The following is a 16,417-nucleotide window of genomic DNA, read 5'->3' on the forward strand; positions in this document are numbered from 1 at the left end:
TTCCAGAGCGTGCTGGTAGCAAATTTCCCACAGCCCACAGGGAGCAAACGATCCCAGGTGTGATGTATCACCAGGAGAGGCTGAGATGAGAGTAGGGGTTCACGCGTGTGCCCGGACCGAGGTTAATGATGGGATTAGAGCTAGGGTTAGATGCAGGGAAAGAGTGAGAGTTATAATTAGGGATAAAGCTAACAGGTGATCATTACTCGTCATGTAACATGATACAAAGGGTCAGAAGAGGAACTGATTCAGGGTTACAATTTGGACTTCGCAGACAACAGGAGCACTAAATGGTGCTGAGGGGGACTCAATAAAGTGGACCGGCCGCCTAATGTAAGCAATTGTGCACAAATATTGTACGATGACTAGCGTTGCCGGTGCTTTTTTCTTAAAGAGTCAGTTCTTGGCACCCATTCCCTACTTGACTCAGCCTAATCTTCAAGAATATTTGTCAAGAACTAAAAAAAATCCAGAAACAGTTTAACCTCCCCGTCGGGGAATTGAACCCCGGTCTCCCGCGTGACAGGCGGGGATACTGACCACTATACTAACGAGGAGACGTGAGGGCATGAAATGAACAGCTGCTGATGTCTGCACAGCATCCAGCGACCACCTAGCTGGCCTAGGGGGGTCTCATTTTCCCCCGTCAAACGGCTTGCCCGATCTAAGGCTAATTTCTTTCTTTTTATCGGCACCAGGCTTAAAACTCAGTTTAAGGCGATAGTTCCGGGCTATGTTTGACTCCAGAGTTGAATCTGTCATCCCGCATTTCCTCAGCAAATCAAGCTACCCATCTCAAGTCTCATGAGCTGAGGACGGCAAAGTCCCTGTGGGCTTAGGACAGTCAAAGAAACCCCTGGGCTGCATGCTAAGCCCCTTTTCGGCTTCACTTTCCGAATCCTGCCCTAGCTTGCGATTAGTTTTTTTCTCACTTCTTGCCCCCATCTCCCACCTTGCCTCATGGTCTCCCCTCCTCTGCGCACCTGACAGTTTGCCTGCCCTTCCACTGCCTGTCTCCAGACTTTCCAAGGAGAAAAGGCAAAGCACTAAAGCGGGCCGGGCAACGGGTCAAGTTCCGCTTTCGGCGACTAGCAGGGAGGTAGCGTGGCCGAGCGGTCTAAGGCGCTGGATTAAGGCTCCAGTCTCTTCGGAGGCGTGGGTTCAAATCCCACCGCTGCCACTTTTCCTGGCCTTGCATTTTAAAGAAGAACGTAACGTTGACCTCTTCCTTCATTAGTGCCACCTCTGTCGCAATGAGCAAGCGGATGGTATGCCACACCCTGCAGGAAAAAGGTTTCGCTTCTGACGTCTTGCTTTTCTGGACATCCAGTCTCAAGTTTCCCATCTGGAACGGCGCTCCCTGCTGCTTTGTGAAGGCTTGCTGCAAGAGCCTTCGAAACCCAGGAGCTCTTGCGTTGAGCTGTGACGCGTCCTGGGAAGACCTCCCGTTGCAGCGGAATGAGCCCCACTTCCAGGGCGTGCTGGTAGCAAATTTCCCACAGCCCACAGGGAGCAAACGATCCCAGGTGTGATGTATCACCAGGAGAGGCTGAGATGAGAGTAGGGGTTCACGCGTGTGCCCGGACCGAGGTTAATGATGGGATTAGAGCTAGGGTTAGATGCAGGGAAAGAGTGAGAGTTATAATTAGGGATAAAGCTAACAGGTGATCATTACTCGTCATGTAACATGATACAAAGGGTCAGAAGAGGAACTGATTCAGGGTTACAATTTGGACTTCGCAGACAACAGGAGCACTAAATGGTGCTGAGGGGGACTCAATAAAGTGGACCGGCCGCCTAATGTAAGCAATTGTGCACAAATATTGTACGATGACTAGCGTTGCCGGTGCTTTTTTCTTAAAGAGTCAGTTCTTGGCACCCATTCCCTACTTGACTCAGCCTAATCTTCAAGAATATTTGTCAAGAACTAAAAAAAATCCAGAAACGGTTTAACCTCCCCGTCGGGGAATTGAACCCCGGTCTCCCGCGTGACAGGCGGGGATACTGACCACTATACTAACGAGGAGACGTGAGGGCATGAAATGAACAGCTGCTGATGTCTGCACAGCATCCAGCGACCACCTAGCTGGCCTAGGGGGGTCTCATTTTCCCCCGTCAAACGGCTTGCCCGATCTAAGGCTAATTTCTTTCTTTTTATCGGCACCAGGCTTAAAACTCAGTTTAAGGCGATAGTTCCGGGCTATGTTTGACTCCAGAGTTGAATCTGTCATCCCGCATTTCCTCAGCAAATCAAGCTACCCATCTCAAGTCTCATGAGCTGAGGACGGCAAAGTCCCTGTGGGCTTAGGACAGTCAAAGAAACCCCTGGGCTGCATGCTAAGCCCCTTTTCGGCTTCACTTTCCGAATCCTGCCCTAGCTTGCGATTAGTTTTTTTCTCACTTCTTGCCCCCATCTCCCACCTTGCCTCATGGTCTCCCCTCCTCTGCGCACCTGACAGTTTGCCTGCCCTTCCACTGCCTGTCTCCAGACTTTCCAAGGAGAAAAGGCAAAGCACTAAAGCGGGCCGGGCAACGGGTCAAGTTCCGCTTTCGGCGACTAGCAGGGAGGTAGCGTGGCCGAGCGGTCTAAGGCGCTGGATTAAGGCTCCAGTCTCTTCGGAGGCGTGGGTTCAAATCCCACCGCTGCCACTTTTCCTGGCCTTGCATTTTAAAGAAGAACGTAACGTTGACCTCTTCCTTCATTAGTGCCACCTCTGTCGCAATGAGCAAGCGGATGGTATGCCACACCCTGCAGGAAAAAGGTTTCGCTTCTGACGTCTTGCTTTTCTGGACATCCAGTCTCAAGTTTCCCATCTGGAACGGCGCTCCCTGCTGCTTTGTGAAGGCTTGCTGCAAGAGCCTTCGAAACCCAGGAGCTCTTGCGTTGAGCTGTGACGCGTCCTGGGAAGACCTCCCGTTGCAGCGGAATGAGCCCCACTTCCAGGGCGTGCTGGTAGCAAATTTCCCACAGCCCACAGGGAGCAAACGATCCCAGGTGTGATGTATCACCAGGAGAGGCTGAGATGAGAGTAGGGGTTCACGCGTGTGCCCGGACCGAGGTTAATGATGGGATTAGAGCTAGGGTTAGATGCAGGGAAAGAGTGAGAGTTATAATTAGGGATAAAGCTAACAGGTGATCATTACTCGTCATGTAACATGATACAAAGGGTCAGAAGAGGAACTGATTCAGGGTTACAATTTGGACTTCGCAGACAACAGGAGCACTAAATGGTGCTGAGGGGGACTCAATAAAGTGGACCGGCCGCCTAATGTAAGCAATTGTGCACAAATATTGTACGATGACTAGCGTTGCCGGTGCTTTTTTCTTAAAGAGTCAGTTCTTGGCACCCATTCCCTACTTGACTCAGCCTAATCTTCAAGAATATTTGTCAAGAACTAAAAAAAATCCAGAAACGGTTTAACCTCCCCGTCGGTGAATTGAACCCCGGTCTCCCGCGTGACAGGCGGGGATACTGACCACTATACTAACGAGGAGACGTGAGGGCATGAAATGAACAGCTGCTGATGTCTGCACAGCATCCAGCGACCACCTAGCTGGCCTAGGGGGGTCTCATTTTCCCCCGTCAAACGGCTTGCCCGATCTAAGGCTAATTTCTTTCTTTTTATCGGCACCAGGCTTAAAACTCAGTTTAAGGCGATAGTTCCGGGCTATGTTTGACTCCAGAGTTGAATCTGTCATCCCGCATTTCCTCAGCAAATCAAGCTACCCATCTCAAGTCTCATGAGCTGAGGACGGCAAAGTCCCTGTGGGCTTAGGACAGTCAAAGAAACCCCTGGGCTGCATGCTAAGCCCCTTTTCGGCTTCACTTTCCGAATCCTGCCCTAGCTTGCGATTAGTTTTTTTCTCACTTCTTGCCCCCATCTCCCACCTTGCCTCATGGTCTCCCCTCCTCTGCGCACCTGACAGTTTGCCTGCCCTTCCACTGCCTGTCTCCAGACTTTCCAAGGAGAAAAGGCAAAGCACTAAAGCGGGCCGGGCAACGGGTCAAGTTCCGCTTTCGGCGACTAGCAGGGAGGTAGCGTGGCCGAGCGGTCTAAGGCGCTGGATTAAGGCTCCAGTCTCTTCGGAGGCGTGGGTTCAAATCCCACCGCTGCCACTTTTCCTGGCCTTGCATTTTAAAGAAGAACGTAACGTTGACCTCTTCCTTCATTAGTGCCACCTCTGTCGCAATGAGCAAGCGGATGGTATGCCACACCCTGCAGGAAAAAGGTTTCGCTTCTGACGTCTTGCTTTTCTGGACATCCAGTCTCAAGTTTCCCATCTGGAACGGCGCTCCCTGCTGCTTTGTGAAGGCTTGCTGCAAGAGCCTTCGAAACCCAGGAGCTCTTGCGTTGAGCTGTGACGCGTCCTGGGAAGACCTCCCGTTGCAGCGGAATGAGCCCCACTTCCAGGGCGTGCTGGTAGCAAATTTCCCACAGCCCACAGGGAGCAAACGATCCCAGGTGTGATGTATCACCAGGAGAGGCTGAGATGAGAGTAGGGGTTCACGCGTGTGCCCGGACCGAGGTTAATGATGGGATTAGAGCTAGGGTTAGATGCAGGGAAAGAGTGAGAGTTATAATTAGGGATAAAGCTAACAGGTGATCATTACTCGTCATGTAACATGATACAAAGGGTCAGAAGAGGAACTGATTCAGGGTTACAATTTGGACTTCGCAGACAACAGGAGCACTAAATGGTGCTGAGGGGGACTCAATAAAGTGGACCGGCCGCCTAATGTAAGCAATTGTGCACAAATATTGTACGATGACTAGCGTTGCCGGTGCTTTTTTCTTAAAGAGTCAGTTCTTGGCACCCATTCCCTACTTGACTCAGCCTAATCTTCAAGAATATTTGTCAAGAACTAAAAAAAATCCAGAAACGGTTTAACCTCCCCGTCGGGGAATTGAACCCCGGTCTCCCGCGTGACAGGCGGGGATACTGACCACTATACTAACGAGGAGACGTGAGGGCATGAAATGAACAGCTGCTGATGTCTGCACAGCATCCAGCGACCACCTAGCTGGCCTAGGGGGGTCTCATTTTCCCCCGTCAAACGGCTTGCCCGATCTAAGGCTAATTTCTTTCTTTTTATCGGCACCAGGCTTAAAACTCAGTTTAAGGCGATAGTTCCGGGCTATGTTTGACTCCAGAGTTGAATCTGTCATCCCGCATTTCCTCAGCAAATCAAGCTACCCATCTCAAGTCTCATGAGCTGAGGACGGCAAAGTCCCTGTGGGCTTAGGACAGTCAAAGAAACCCCTGGGCTGCATGCTAAGCCCCTTTTCGGCTTCACTTTCCGAATCCTGCCCTAGCTTGCGATTAGTTTTTTTCTCACTTCTTGCCCCCATCTCCCACCTTGCCTCATGGTCTCCCCTCCTCTGCGCACCTGACAGTTTGCCTGCCCTTCCACTGCCTGTCTCCAGACTTTCCAAGGAGAAAAGGCAAAGCACTAAAGCGGGCCGGGCAACGGGTCAAGTTCCGCTTTCGGCGACTAGCAGGGAGGTAGCGTGGCCGAGCGGTCTAAGGCGCTGGATTAAGGCTCCAGTCTCTTCGGAGGCGTGGGTTCAAATCCCACCGCTGCCACTTTTCCTGGCCTTGCATTTTAAAGAAGAACGTAACGTTGACCTCTTCCTTCATTAGTGCCACCTCTGTCGCAATGAGCAAGCGGATGGTATGCCACACCCTGCAGGAAAAAGGTTTCGCTTCTGACGTCTTGCTTTTCTGGACATCCAGTCTCAAGTTTCCCATCTGGAACGGCGCTCCCTGCTGCTTTGTGAAGGCTTGCTGCAAGAGCCTTCGAAACCCAGGAGCTCTTGCGTTGAGCTGTGACGCGTCCTGGGAAGACCTCCCGTTGCAGCGGAATGAGCCCCACTTCCAGGGCGTGCTGGTAGCAAATTTCCCACAGCCCACAGGGAGCAAACGATCCCAGGTGTGATGTATCACCAGGAGAGGCTGAGATGAGAGTAGGGGTTCACGCGTGTGCCCGGACCGAGGTTAATGATGGGATTAGAGCTAGGGTTAGATGCAGGGAAAGAGTGAGAGTTATAATTAGGGATAAAGCTAACAGGTGATCATTACTCGTCATGTAACATGATACAAAGGGTCAGAAGAGGAACTGATTCAGGGTTACAATTTGGACTTCGCAGACAACAGGAGCACTAAATGGTGCTGAGGGGGACTCAATAAAGTGGACCGGCCGCCTAATGTAAGCAATTGTGCACAAATATTGTACGATGACTAGCGTTGCCGGTGCTTTTTTCTTAAAGAGTCAGTTCTTGGCACCCATTCCCTACTTGACTCAGCCTAATCTTCAAGAATATTTGTCAAGAACTAAAAAAAATCCAGAAACGGTTTAACCTCCCCGTCGGGGAATTGAACCCCGGTCTCCCGCGTGACAGGCGGGGATACTGACCACTATACTAACGAGGAGACGTGAGGGCATGAAATGAACAGCTGCTGATGTCTGCACAGCATCCAGCGACCACCTAGCTGGCCTAGGGGGGTCTCATTTTCCCCCGTCAAACGGCTTGCCCGATCTAAGGCTAATTTCTTTCTTTTTATCGGCACCAGGCTTAAAACTCAGTTTAAGGCGATAGTTCCGGGCTATGTTTGACTCCAGAGTTGAATCTGTCATCCCGCATTTCCTCAGCAAATCAAGCTACCCATCTCAAGTCTCATGAGCTGAGGACGGCAAAGTCCCTGTGGGCTTAGGACAGTCAAAGAAACCCCTGGGCTGCATGCTAAGCCCCTTTTCGGCTTCACTTTCCGAATCCTGCCCTAGCTTGCGATTAGTTTTTTTCTCACTTCTTGCCCCCATCTCCCACCTTGCCTCATGGTCTCCCCTCCTCTGCGCACCTGACAGTTTGCCTGCCCTTCCACTGCCTGTCTCCAGACTTTCCAAGGAGAAAAGGCAAAGCACTAAAGCGGGCCGGGCAACGGGTCAAGTTCCGCTTTCGGCGACTAGCAGGGAGGTAGCGTGGCCGAGCGGTCTAAGGCGCTGGATTAAGGCTCCAGTCTCTTCGGAGGCGTGGGTTCAAATCCCACCGCTGCCACTTTTCCTGGCCTTGCATTTTAAAGAAGAACGTAACGTTGACCTCTTCCTTCATTAGTGCCACCTCTGTCGCAATGAGCAAGCGGATGGTATGCCACACCCTGCAGGAAAAAGGTTTCGCTTCTGACGTCTTGCTTTTCTGGACATCCAGTCTCAAGTTTCCCATCTGGAACGGCGCTCCCTGCTGCTTTGTGAAGGCTTGCTGCAAGAGCCTTCGAAACCCAGGAGCTCTTGCGTTGAGCTGTGACGCGTCCTGGGAAGACCTCCCGTTGCAGCGGAATGAGCCCCACTTCCAGGGCGTGCTGGTAGCAAATTTCCCACAGCCCACAGGGAGCAAACGATCCCAGGTGTGATGTATCACCAGGAGAGGCTGAGATGAGAGTAGGGGTTCACGCGTGTGCCCGGACCGAGGTTAATGATGGGATTAGAGCTAGGGTTAGATGCAGGGAAAGAGTGAGAGTTATAATTAGGGATAAAGCTAACAGGTGATCATTACTCGTCATGTAACATGATACAAAGGGTCAGAAGAGGAACTGATTCAGGGTTACAATTTGGACTTCGCAGACAACAGGAGCACTAAATGGTGCTGAGGGGGACTCAATAAAGTGGACCGGCCGCCTAATGTAAGCAATTGTGCACAAATATTGTACGATGACTAGCGTTGCCGGTGCTTTTTTCTTAAAGAGTCAGTTCTTGGCACCCATTCCCTACTTGACTCAGCCTAATCTTCAAGAATATTTGTCAAGAACTAAAAAAAATCCAGAAACGGTTTAACCTCCCCGTCGGGGAATTGAACCCCGGTCTCCCGCGTGACAGGCGGGGATACTGACCACTATACTAACGAGGAGACGTGAGGGCATGAAATGAACAGCTGCTGATGTCTGCACAGCATCCAGCGACCACCTAGCTGGCCTAGGGGGGTCTCATTTTCCCCCGTCAAACGGCTTGCCCGATCTAAGGCTAATTTCTTTCTTTTTATCGGCACCAGGCTTAAAACTCAGTTTAAGGCGATAGTTCCGGGCTATGTTTGACTCCAGAGTTGAATCTGTCATCCCGCATTTCCTCAGCAAATCAAGCTACCCATCTCAAGTCTCATGAGCTGAGGACGGCAAAGTCCCTGTGGGCTTAGGACAGTCAAAGAAACCCCTGGGCTGCATGCTAAGCCCCTTTTCGGCTTCACTTTCCGAATCCTGCCCTAGCTTGCGATTAGTTTTTTTCTCACTTCTTGCCCCCATCTCCCACCTTGCCTCATGGTCTCCCCTCCTCTGCGCACCTGACAGTTTGCCTGCCCTTCCACTGCCTGTCTCCAGACTTTCCAAGGAGAAAAGGCAAAGCACTAAAGCGGGCCGGGCAACGGGTCAAGTTCCGCTTTCGGCGACTAGCAGGGAGGTAGCGTGGCCGAGCGGTCTAAGGCGCTGGATTAAGGCTCCAGTCTCTTCGGAGGCGTGGGTTCAAATCCCACCGCTGCCACTTTTCCTGGCCTTGCATTTTAAAGAAGAACGTAACGTTGACCTCTTCCTTCATTAGTGCCACCTCTGTCGCAATGAGCAAGCGGATGGTATGCCACACCCTGCAGGAAAAAGGTTTCGCTTCTGACGTCTTGCTTTTCTGGACATCCAGTCTCAAGTTTCCCATCTGGAACGGCGCTCCCTGCTGCTTTGTGAAGGCTTGCTGCAAGAGCCTTCGAAACCCAGGAGCTCTTGCGTTGAGCTGTGACGCGTCCTGGGAAGACCTCCCGTTGCAGCGGAATGAGCCCCACTTCCAGGGCGTGCTGGTAGCAAATTTCCCACAGCCCACAGGGAGCAAACGATCCCAGGTGTGATGTATCACCAGGAGAGGCTGAGATGAGAGTAGGGGTTCACGCGTGTGCCCGGACCGAGGTTAATGATGGGATTAGAGCTAGGGTTAGATGCAGGGAAAGAGTGAGAGTTATAATTAGGGATAAAGCTAACAGGTGATCATTACTCGTCATGTAACATGATACAAAGGGTCAGAAGAGGAACTGATTCAGGGTTACAATTTGGACTTCGCAGACAACAGGAGCACTAAATGGTGCTGAGGGGGACTCAATAAAGTGGACCGGCCGCCTAATGTAAGCAATTGTGCACAAATATTGTACGATGACTAGCGTTGCCGGTGCTTTTTTCTTAAAGAGTCAGTTCTTGGCACCCATTCCCTACTTGACTCAGCCTAATCTTCAAGAATATTTGTCAAGAACTAAAAAAAATCCAGAAACGGTTTAACCTCCCCGTCGGGGAATTGAACCCCGGTCTCCCGCTACTGACCACTATACTAACGAGGAGACGTGAGGGCATGAAATGAACAGCTGCTGATGTCTGCACAGCATCCAGCGACCACCTAGCTGGCCTAGGGGGGTCTCATTTTCCCCCGTCAAACGGCTTGCCCGATCTAAGGCTAATTTCTTTCTTTTTATCGGCACCAGGCTTAAAACTCAGTTTAAGGCGATAGTTCCGGGCTATGTTTGACTCCAGAGTTGAATCTGTCATCCCGCATTTCCTCAGCAAATCAAGCTACCCATCTCAAGTCTCATGAGCTGAGGACGGCAAAGTCCCTGTGGGCTTAGGACAGTCAAAGAAACCCCTGGGCTGCATGCTAAGCCCCTTTTCGGCTTCACTTTCCGAATCCTGCCCTAGCTTGCGATTAGTTTTTTTCTCACTTCTTGCCCCCATCTCCCACCTTGCCTCATGGTCTCCCCTCCTCTGCGCACCTGACAGTTTGCCTGCCCTTCCACTGCCTGTCTCCAGACTTTCCAAGGAGAAAAGGCAAAGCACTAAAGCGGGCCGGGCAACGGGTCAAGTTCCGCTTTCGGCGACTAGCAGGGAGGTAGCGTGGCCGAGCGGTCTAAGGCGCTGGATTAAGGCTCCAGTCTCTTCGGAGGCGTGGGTTCAAATCCCACCGCTGCCACTTTTCCTGGCCTTGCATTTTAAAGAAGAACGTAACGTTGACCTCTTCCTTCATTAGTGCCACCTCTGTCGCAATGAGCAAGCGGATGGTATGCCACACCCTGCAGGAAAAAGGTTTCGCTTCTGACGTCTTGCTTTTCTGGACATCCAGTCTCAAGTTTCCCATCTGGAACGGCGCTCCCTGCTGCTTTGTGAAGGCTTGCTGCAAGAGCCTTCGAAACCCAGGAGCTCTTGCGTTGAGCTGTGACGCGTCCTGGGAAGACCTCCCGTTGCAGCGGAATGAGCCCCACTTCCAGGGCGTGCTGGTAGCAAATTCCCCACAGCCCACAGGGAGCAAACGATCCCAGGTGTGATGTATCACCAGGAGAGGCTGAGATGAGAGTAGGGGTTCACGCGTGTGCCCGGACCGAGGTTAATGATGGGATTAGAGCTAGGGTTAGATGCAGGGAAAGAGTGAGAGTTATAATTAGGGATAAAGCTAACAGGTGATCATTACTCGTCATGTAACATGATACAAAGGGTCAGAAGAGGAACTGATTCAGGGTTACAATTTGGACTTCGCAGACAACAGGAGCACTAAATGGTGCTGAGGGGGACTCAATAAAGTGGACCGGCCGCCTAATGTAAGCAATTGTGCACAAATATTGTACGATGACTAGCGTTGCCGGTGCTTTTTTCTTAAAGAGTCAGTTCTTGGCACCCATTCCCTACTTGACTCAGCCTAATCTTCAAGAATATTTGTCAAGAACTAAAAAAAATCCAGAAACGGTTTAACCTCCCCGTCGGGGAATTGAACCCCGGTCTCCCGCGTGACAGGCGGGGATACTGACCACTATACTAACGAGGAGACGTGAGGGCATGAAATGAACAGCTGCTGATGTCTGCACAGCATCCAGCGACCACCTAGCTGGCCTAGGGGGGTCTCATTTTCCCCCGTCAAACGGCTTGCCCGATCTAAGGCTAATTTCTTTCTTTTTATCGGCACCAGGCTTAAAACTCAGTTTAAGGCGATAGTTCCGGGCTATGTTTGACTCCAGAGTTGAATCTGTCATCCCGCATTTCCTCAGCAAATCAAGCTACCCATCTCAAGTCTCATGAGCTGAGGACGGCAAAGTCCCTGTGGGCTTAGGACAGTCAAAGAAACCCCTGGGCTGCATGCTAAGCCCCTTTTCGGCTTCACTTTCCGAATCCTGCCCTAGCTTGCGATTAGTTTTTTTCTCACTTCTTGCCCCCATCTCCCACCTTGCCTCATGGTCTCCCCTCCTCTGCGCACCTGACAGTTTGCCTGCCCTTCCACTGCCTGTCTCCAGACTTTCCAAGGAGAAAAGGCAAAGCACTAAAGCGGGCCGGGCAACGGGTCAAGTTCCGCTTTCGGCGACTAGCAGGGAGGTAGCGTGGCCGAGCGGTCTAAGGCGCTGGATTAAGGCTCCAGTCTCTTCGGAGGCGTGGGTTCAAATCCCACCGCTGCCACTTTTCCTGGCCTTGCATTTTAAAGAAGAACGTAACGTTGACCTCTTCCTTCATTAGTGCCACCTCTGTCGCAATGAGCAAGCGGATGGTATGCCACACCCTGCAGGAAAAAGGTTTCGCTTCTGACGTCTTGCTTTTCTGGACATCCAGTCTCAAGTTTCCCATCTGGAACGGCGCTCCCTGCTGCTTTGTGAAGGCTTGCTGCAAGAGCCTTCGAAACCCAGGAGCTCTTGCGTTGAGCTGTGACGCGTCCTGGGAAGACCTCCCGTTGCAGCGGAATGAGCCCCACTTCCAGGGCGTGCTGGTAGCAAATTTCCCACAGCCCACAGGGAGCAAACGATCCCAGGTGTGATGTATCACCAGGAGAGGCTGAGATGAGAGTAGGGGTTCACGCGTGTGCCCGGACCGAGGTTAATGATGGGATTAGAGCTAGGGTTAGATGCAGGGAAAGAGTGAGAGTTATAATTAGGGATAAAGCTAACAGGTGATCATTACTCGTCATGTAACATGATACAAAGGGTCAGAAGAGGAACTGATTCAGGGTTACAATTTGGACTTCGCAGACAACAGGAGCACTAAATGGTGCTGAGGGGGACTCAATAAAGTGGACCGGCCGCCTAATGTAAGCAATTGTGCACAAATATTGTACGATGACTAGCGTTGCCGGTGCTTTTTTCTTAAAGAGTCAGTTCTTGGCACCCATTCCCTACTTGACTCAGCCTAATCTTCAAGAATATTTGTCAAGAACTAAAAAAAATCCAGAAAAGGTTTAACCTCCCCGTCGGGGAATTGAACCCCGGTCTCCCGCGTGACAGGCGGGGATACTGACCACTATACTAACGAGGAGACGTGAGGGCATGAAATGAACAGCTGCTGATGTCTGCACAGCATCCAGCGACCACCTAGATGGCCTAGGGGGTCTCATTTTCCCCCGTCAAACGGCTTGCCCGATCTAAGGCTAATTTCTTTCTTTTTATCGGCACCAGGCTTAAAACTCAGTTTAAGGCGATAGTTCCGGGCTATGTTTGACTCCAGAGTTGAATCTGTCATCCCGCATTTCCTCAGCAAATCAAGCTACCCATCTCAAGTCTCATGAGCTGAGGACGGCAAAGTCCCTGTGGGCTTAGGACAGTCAAAGAAACCCCTGGGCTGCATGCTAAGCCCCTTTTCGGCTTCACTTTCCGAATCCTGCCCTAGCTTGCGATTAGTTTTTTTCTCACTTCTTGCCCCCATCTCCCACCTTGCCTCATGGTCTCCCCTCCTCTGCGCACCTGACAGTTTGCCTGCCCTTCCACTGCCTGTCTCCAGACTTTCCAAGGAGAAAAGGCAAAGCACTAAAGCGGGCCGGGCAACGGGTCAAGTTCCGCTTTCGGCGACTAGCAGGGAGGTAGCGTGGCCGAGCGGTCTAAGGCGCTGGATTAAGGCTCCAGTCTCTTCGGAGGCGTGGGTTCAAATCCCACCGCTGCCACTTTTCCTGGCCTTGCATTTTAAAGAAGAACGTAACGTTGACCTCTTCCTTCATTAGTGCCACCTCTGTCGCAATGAGCAAGCGGATGGTATGCCACACCCTGCAGGAAAAAGGTTTCGCTTCTGACGTCTTGCTTTTCTGGACATCCAGTCTCAAGTTTCCCATCTGGAACGGCGCTCCCTGCTGCTTTGTGAAGGCTTGCTGCAAGAGCCTTCGAAACCCAGGAGCTCTTGCGTTGAGCTGTGACGCGTCCTGGGAAGACCTCCCGTTGCAGCGGAATGAGCCCCACTTCCAGGGCGTGCTGGTAGCAAATTTCCCACAGCCCACAGGGAGCAAACGATCCCAGGTGTGATGTATCACCAGGAGAGGCTGAGATGAGAGTAAGGGTTCACGCGTGTGCCCGGACCGAGGTTAATGATGGGATTAGAGCTAGGGTTAGATGCAGGGAAAGAGTGAGAGTTATAATTAGGGATAAAGCTAACAGGTGATCATTACTCGTCATGTAACATGATACAAAGGGTCAGAAGAGGAACTGATTCAGGGTTACAATTTGGACTTCGCAGACAACAGGAGCACTAAATGGTGCTGAGGGGGACTCAATAAAGTGGACCGGCCGCCTAATGTAAGCAATTGTGCATAAATATTGTACGATGACTAGCGTTGCCGGTGCTTTTTTCTTAAAGAGTCAGTTCTTGGCACCCATTCCCTACTTGACTCAGCCTAATCTTCAAGAATATTTGTCAAGAACTATCTCCCGCGTGACAGGCGGGGATACTGACCACTATACTAACGAGGAGACGTGAGGGCATGAAATGAACAGCTGCTGATGTCTGCACAGCATCCAGCGACCACCTAGCTGGCCTAGGGGGTCTCATTTTCCCCCGTCAAACGGCTTGCCCGATCTAAGGCTAATTTCTTTCTTTTTATCGGCACCAGGCTTAAAACTCAGTTTAAGGCGATAGTTCCGGGCTATGTTTGACTCCAGAGTTGAATCTGTCATCCCGCATTTCCTCAGCAAATCAAGCTACCCATCTCAAGTCTCATGAGCTGAGGACGGCAAAGTCCCTGTGGGCTTAGGACAGTCAAAGAAACCCCTGGGCTGCATGCTAAGCCCCTTTTCGGCTTCACTTTCCGAATCCTGCCCTAGCTTGCGATTAGTTTTTTTCTCACTTCTTGCCCCCATCTCCCACCTTGCCTCATGGTCTCCCCTCCTCTGCGCACCTGACAGTTTGCCTGCCCTTCCACTGCCTGTCTCCAGACTTTCCAAGGAGAAAAGGCAAAGCACTAAAGCGGGCCGGGCAACGGGTCAAGTTCCGCTTTCGGCGACTAGCAGGGAGGTAGCGTGGCCGAGCGGTCTAAGGCGCTGGATTAAGGCTCCAGTCTCTTCGGAGGCGTGGGTTCAAATCCCACCGCTGCCACTTTTCCTGGCCTTGCATTTTAAAGAAGAACGTAACGTTGACCTCTTCCTTCATTAGTGCCACCTCTGTCGCAATGAGCAAGCGGATGGTATGCCACACCCTGCAGGAAAAAGGTTTCGCTTCTGACGTCTTGCTTTTCTGGACATCCAGTCTCAAGTTTCCCATCTGGAACGGCGCTCCCTGCTGCTTTGTGAAGGCTTGCTGCAAGAGCCTTCGAAACCCAGGAGCTCTTGCGTTGAGCTGTGACGCGTCCTGGGAAGACCTCCCGTTGCAGCGGAATGAGCCCCACTTCCAGGGCGTGCTGGTAGCAAATTTCCCACAGCCCACAGGGAGCAAACGATCCCAGGTGTGATGTATCACCAGGAGAGGCTGAGATGAGAGTAAGGGTTCACGCGTGTGCCCGGACCGAGGTTAATGATGGGATTAGAGCTAGGGTTAGATGCAGGGAAAGAGTGAGAGTTATAATTAGGGATAAAGCTAACAGGTGATCATTACTCGTCATGTAACATGATACAAAGGGTCAGAAGAGGAACTGATTCAGGGTTACAATTTGGACTTCGCAGACAACAGGAGCACTAAATGGTGCTGAGGGGGACTCAATAAAGTGGACCGGCCGCCTAATGTAAGCAATTGTGCATAAATATTGTACGATGACTAGCGTTGCCGGTGCTTTTTTCTTAAAGAGTCAGTTCTTGGCACCCATTCCCTACTTGACTCAGCCTAATCTTCAAGAATATTTGTCAAGAACTATCTCCCGCGTGACAGGCGGGGATACTGACCACTATACTAACGAGGAGACGTGAGGGCATGAAATGAACAGCTGCTGATGTCTGCACAGCATCCAGCGACCACCTAGCTGGCCTAGGGGGTCTCATTTTCCCCCGTCAAACGGCTTGCCCGATCTAAGGCTAATTTCTTTCTTTTTATCGGCACCAGGCTTAAAACTCAGTTTAAGGCGATAGTTCCGGGCTATGTTTGACTCCAGAGTTGAATCTGTCATCCCGCATTTCCTCAGCAAATCAAGCTACCCATCTCAAGTCTCATGAGCTGAGGACGGCAAAGTCCCTGTGGGCTTAGGACAGTCAAAGAAACCCCTGGGCTGCATGCTAAGCCCCTTTTCGGCTTCACTTTCCGAATCCTGCCCTAGCTTGCGATTAGTTTTTTTCTCACTTCTTGCCCCCATCTCCCACCTTGCCTCATGGTCTCCCCTCCTCTGCGCACCTGACAGTTTGCCTGCCCTTCCACTGCCTGTCTCCAGACTTTCCAAGGAGAAAAGGCAAAGCACTAAAGCGGGCCGGGCAACGGGTCAAGTTCCGCTTTCGGCAACTAGCAGGGAGGTAGCGTGGCCGAGCGGTCTAAGGCGCTGGATTAAGGCTCCAGTCTCTTCGGAGGCGTGGGTTCAAATCCCACCGCTGCCACTTTTCCTGGCCTTGCATTTTAAAGAAGAACGTAACGTTGACCTCTTCCTTCATTAGTGCCACCTCTGTCGCAATGAGCAAGCGGATGGTATGCCACACCCTGCAGGAAAAAGGTTTCGCTTCTGACGTCTTGCTTTTCTGGACATCCAGTCTCAAGTTTCCCATCTGGAACGGCGCTCCCTGCTGCTTTGTGAAGGCTTGCTGCAAGAGCCTTCGAAACCCAGGAGCTCTTGCGTTGAGCTGTGACGCGTCCTGGGAAGACCTCCCGTTGCAGCGGAATGAGCCCCACTTCCAGGGCGTGCTGGTAGCAAATTTCCCACAGCCCACAGGGAGCAAACGATCCCAGGTGTGATGTATCACCAGGAGAGGCTGAGATGAGAGTAAGGGTTCACGCGTGTGCCCGGACCGAGGTTAATGATGGGATTAGAGCTAGGGTTAGATGCAGGGAAAGAGTGAGAGTTATAATTAGGGATAAAGCTAACAGGTGATCATTACTCGTCATGTAACATGATACAAAGGGTCAGAAGAGGAACTGATTCAGGGTTACAATTTGGACTTCGCAGACAACAGGAGCACTAAATGGTGCTGAGGGGGACTCAATAAAGTGGACCGGCCGCCTAATGTAAGCAATTGTGCACAAATATTGTACGATGACTAGCGTTGC

The 16,417-nt window shown here is 51.4% G+C and overlaps 18 non-coding genes across 18 annotated transcripts; 11 read left to right on the top strand and 7 right to left on the bottom strand.

Moving 5' to 3' along the window:
* Window positions 1–485: 485 nt before the first annotated feature.
* On the bottom strand, window positions 486–557 carry TRNAD-GUC (transfer RNA aspartic acid (anticodon GUC)). The gene has a single exon. It is a non-coding gene; the product is annotated as a tRNA-Asp (tRNA).
* A 541-nt stretch (window positions 558–1,098) lies between these two features.
* Window positions 1,099–1,180, top strand: TRNAL-AAG (transfer RNA leucine (anticodon AAG)). The gene has a single exon. It is a non-coding gene; the product is annotated as a tRNA-Leu (tRNA).
* Window positions 1,181–1,954: 774 nt separating this feature from the next.
* Window positions 1,955–2,026, bottom strand: TRNAD-GUC (transfer RNA aspartic acid (anticodon GUC)). The gene has a single exon. It is a non-coding gene; the product is annotated as a tRNA-Asp (tRNA).
* Window positions 2,027–2,567: 541 nt separating this feature from the next.
* Window positions 2,568–2,649, top strand: TRNAL-AAG (transfer RNA leucine (anticodon AAG)). Its single transcript has one exon. It is a non-coding gene; the product is annotated as a tRNA-Leu (tRNA).
* Window positions 2,650–4,036: 1,387 nt separating this feature from the next.
* On the top strand, window positions 4,037–4,118 carry TRNAL-AAG (transfer RNA leucine (anticodon AAG)). Its single transcript has one exon. It is a non-coding gene; the product is annotated as a tRNA-Leu (tRNA).
* Window positions 4,119–4,892: 774 nt separating this feature from the next.
* TRNAD-GUC (transfer RNA aspartic acid (anticodon GUC)) lies at window positions 4,893–4,964 on the bottom strand. The gene has a single exon. It is a non-coding gene; the product is annotated as a tRNA-Asp (tRNA).
* Window positions 4,965–5,505: 541 nt separating this feature from the next.
* Window positions 5,506–5,587, top strand: TRNAL-AAG (transfer RNA leucine (anticodon AAG)). Its single transcript has one exon. It is a non-coding gene; the product is annotated as a tRNA-Leu (tRNA).
* A 774-nt stretch (window positions 5,588–6,361) lies between these two features.
* On the bottom strand, window positions 6,362–6,433 carry TRNAD-GUC (transfer RNA aspartic acid (anticodon GUC)). Its single transcript has one exon. It is a non-coding gene; the product is annotated as a tRNA-Asp (tRNA).
* Window positions 6,434–6,974: 541 nt separating this feature from the next.
* Window positions 6,975–7,056, top strand: TRNAL-AAG (transfer RNA leucine (anticodon AAG)). Its single transcript has one exon. It is a non-coding gene; the product is annotated as a tRNA-Leu (tRNA).
* Window positions 7,057–7,830: 774 nt separating this feature from the next.
* TRNAD-GUC (transfer RNA aspartic acid (anticodon GUC)) lies at window positions 7,831–7,902 on the bottom strand. Its single transcript has one exon. It is a non-coding gene; the product is annotated as a tRNA-Asp (tRNA).
* Window positions 7,903–8,443: 541 nt separating this feature from the next.
* TRNAL-AAG (transfer RNA leucine (anticodon AAG)) lies at window positions 8,444–8,525 on the top strand. The gene has a single exon. It is a non-coding gene; the product is annotated as a tRNA-Leu (tRNA).
* A 1,373-nt stretch (window positions 8,526–9,898) lies between these two features.
* On the top strand, window positions 9,899–9,980 carry TRNAL-AAG (transfer RNA leucine (anticodon AAG)). The gene has a single exon. It is a non-coding gene; the product is annotated as a tRNA-Leu (tRNA).
* Window positions 9,981–10,754: 774 nt separating this feature from the next.
* On the bottom strand, window positions 10,755–10,826 carry TRNAD-GUC (transfer RNA aspartic acid (anticodon GUC)). The gene has a single exon. It is a non-coding gene; the product is annotated as a tRNA-Asp (tRNA).
* Window positions 10,827–11,367: 541 nt separating this feature from the next.
* On the top strand, window positions 11,368–11,449 carry TRNAL-AAG (transfer RNA leucine (anticodon AAG)). The gene has a single exon. It is a non-coding gene; the product is annotated as a tRNA-Leu (tRNA).
* Window positions 11,450–12,223: 774 nt separating this feature from the next.
* On the bottom strand, window positions 12,224–12,295 carry TRNAD-GUC (transfer RNA aspartic acid (anticodon GUC)). Its single transcript has one exon. It is a non-coding gene; the product is annotated as a tRNA-Asp (tRNA).
* A 540-nt stretch (window positions 12,296–12,835) lies between these two features.
* On the top strand, window positions 12,836–12,917 carry TRNAL-AAG (transfer RNA leucine (anticodon AAG)). Its single transcript has one exon. It is a non-coding gene; the product is annotated as a tRNA-Leu (tRNA).
* A 1,336-nt stretch (window positions 12,918–14,253) lies between these two features.
* TRNAL-AAG (transfer RNA leucine (anticodon AAG)) lies at window positions 14,254–14,335 on the top strand. The gene has a single exon. It is a non-coding gene; the product is annotated as a tRNA-Leu (tRNA).
* Window positions 14,336–15,671: 1,336 nt separating this feature from the next.
* Window positions 15,672–15,753, top strand: TRNAL-AAG (transfer RNA leucine (anticodon AAG)). Its single transcript has one exon. It is a non-coding gene; the product is annotated as a tRNA-Leu (tRNA).
* Window positions 15,754–16,417: the final 664 nt, after the last annotated feature.

This window comes from Ambystoma mexicanum, unplaced genomic scaffold (genome assembly GCF_040938575.1).
Source record: "Ambystoma mexicanum isolate Mex_15411 unplaced genomic scaffold, UKY_AmexF1_1 Mex_scaf20, whole genome shotgun sequence".
Taxonomy (NCBI): domain Eukaryota; kingdom Metazoa; phylum Chordata; class Amphibia; order Caudata; family Ambystomatidae; genus Ambystoma; species Ambystoma mexicanum.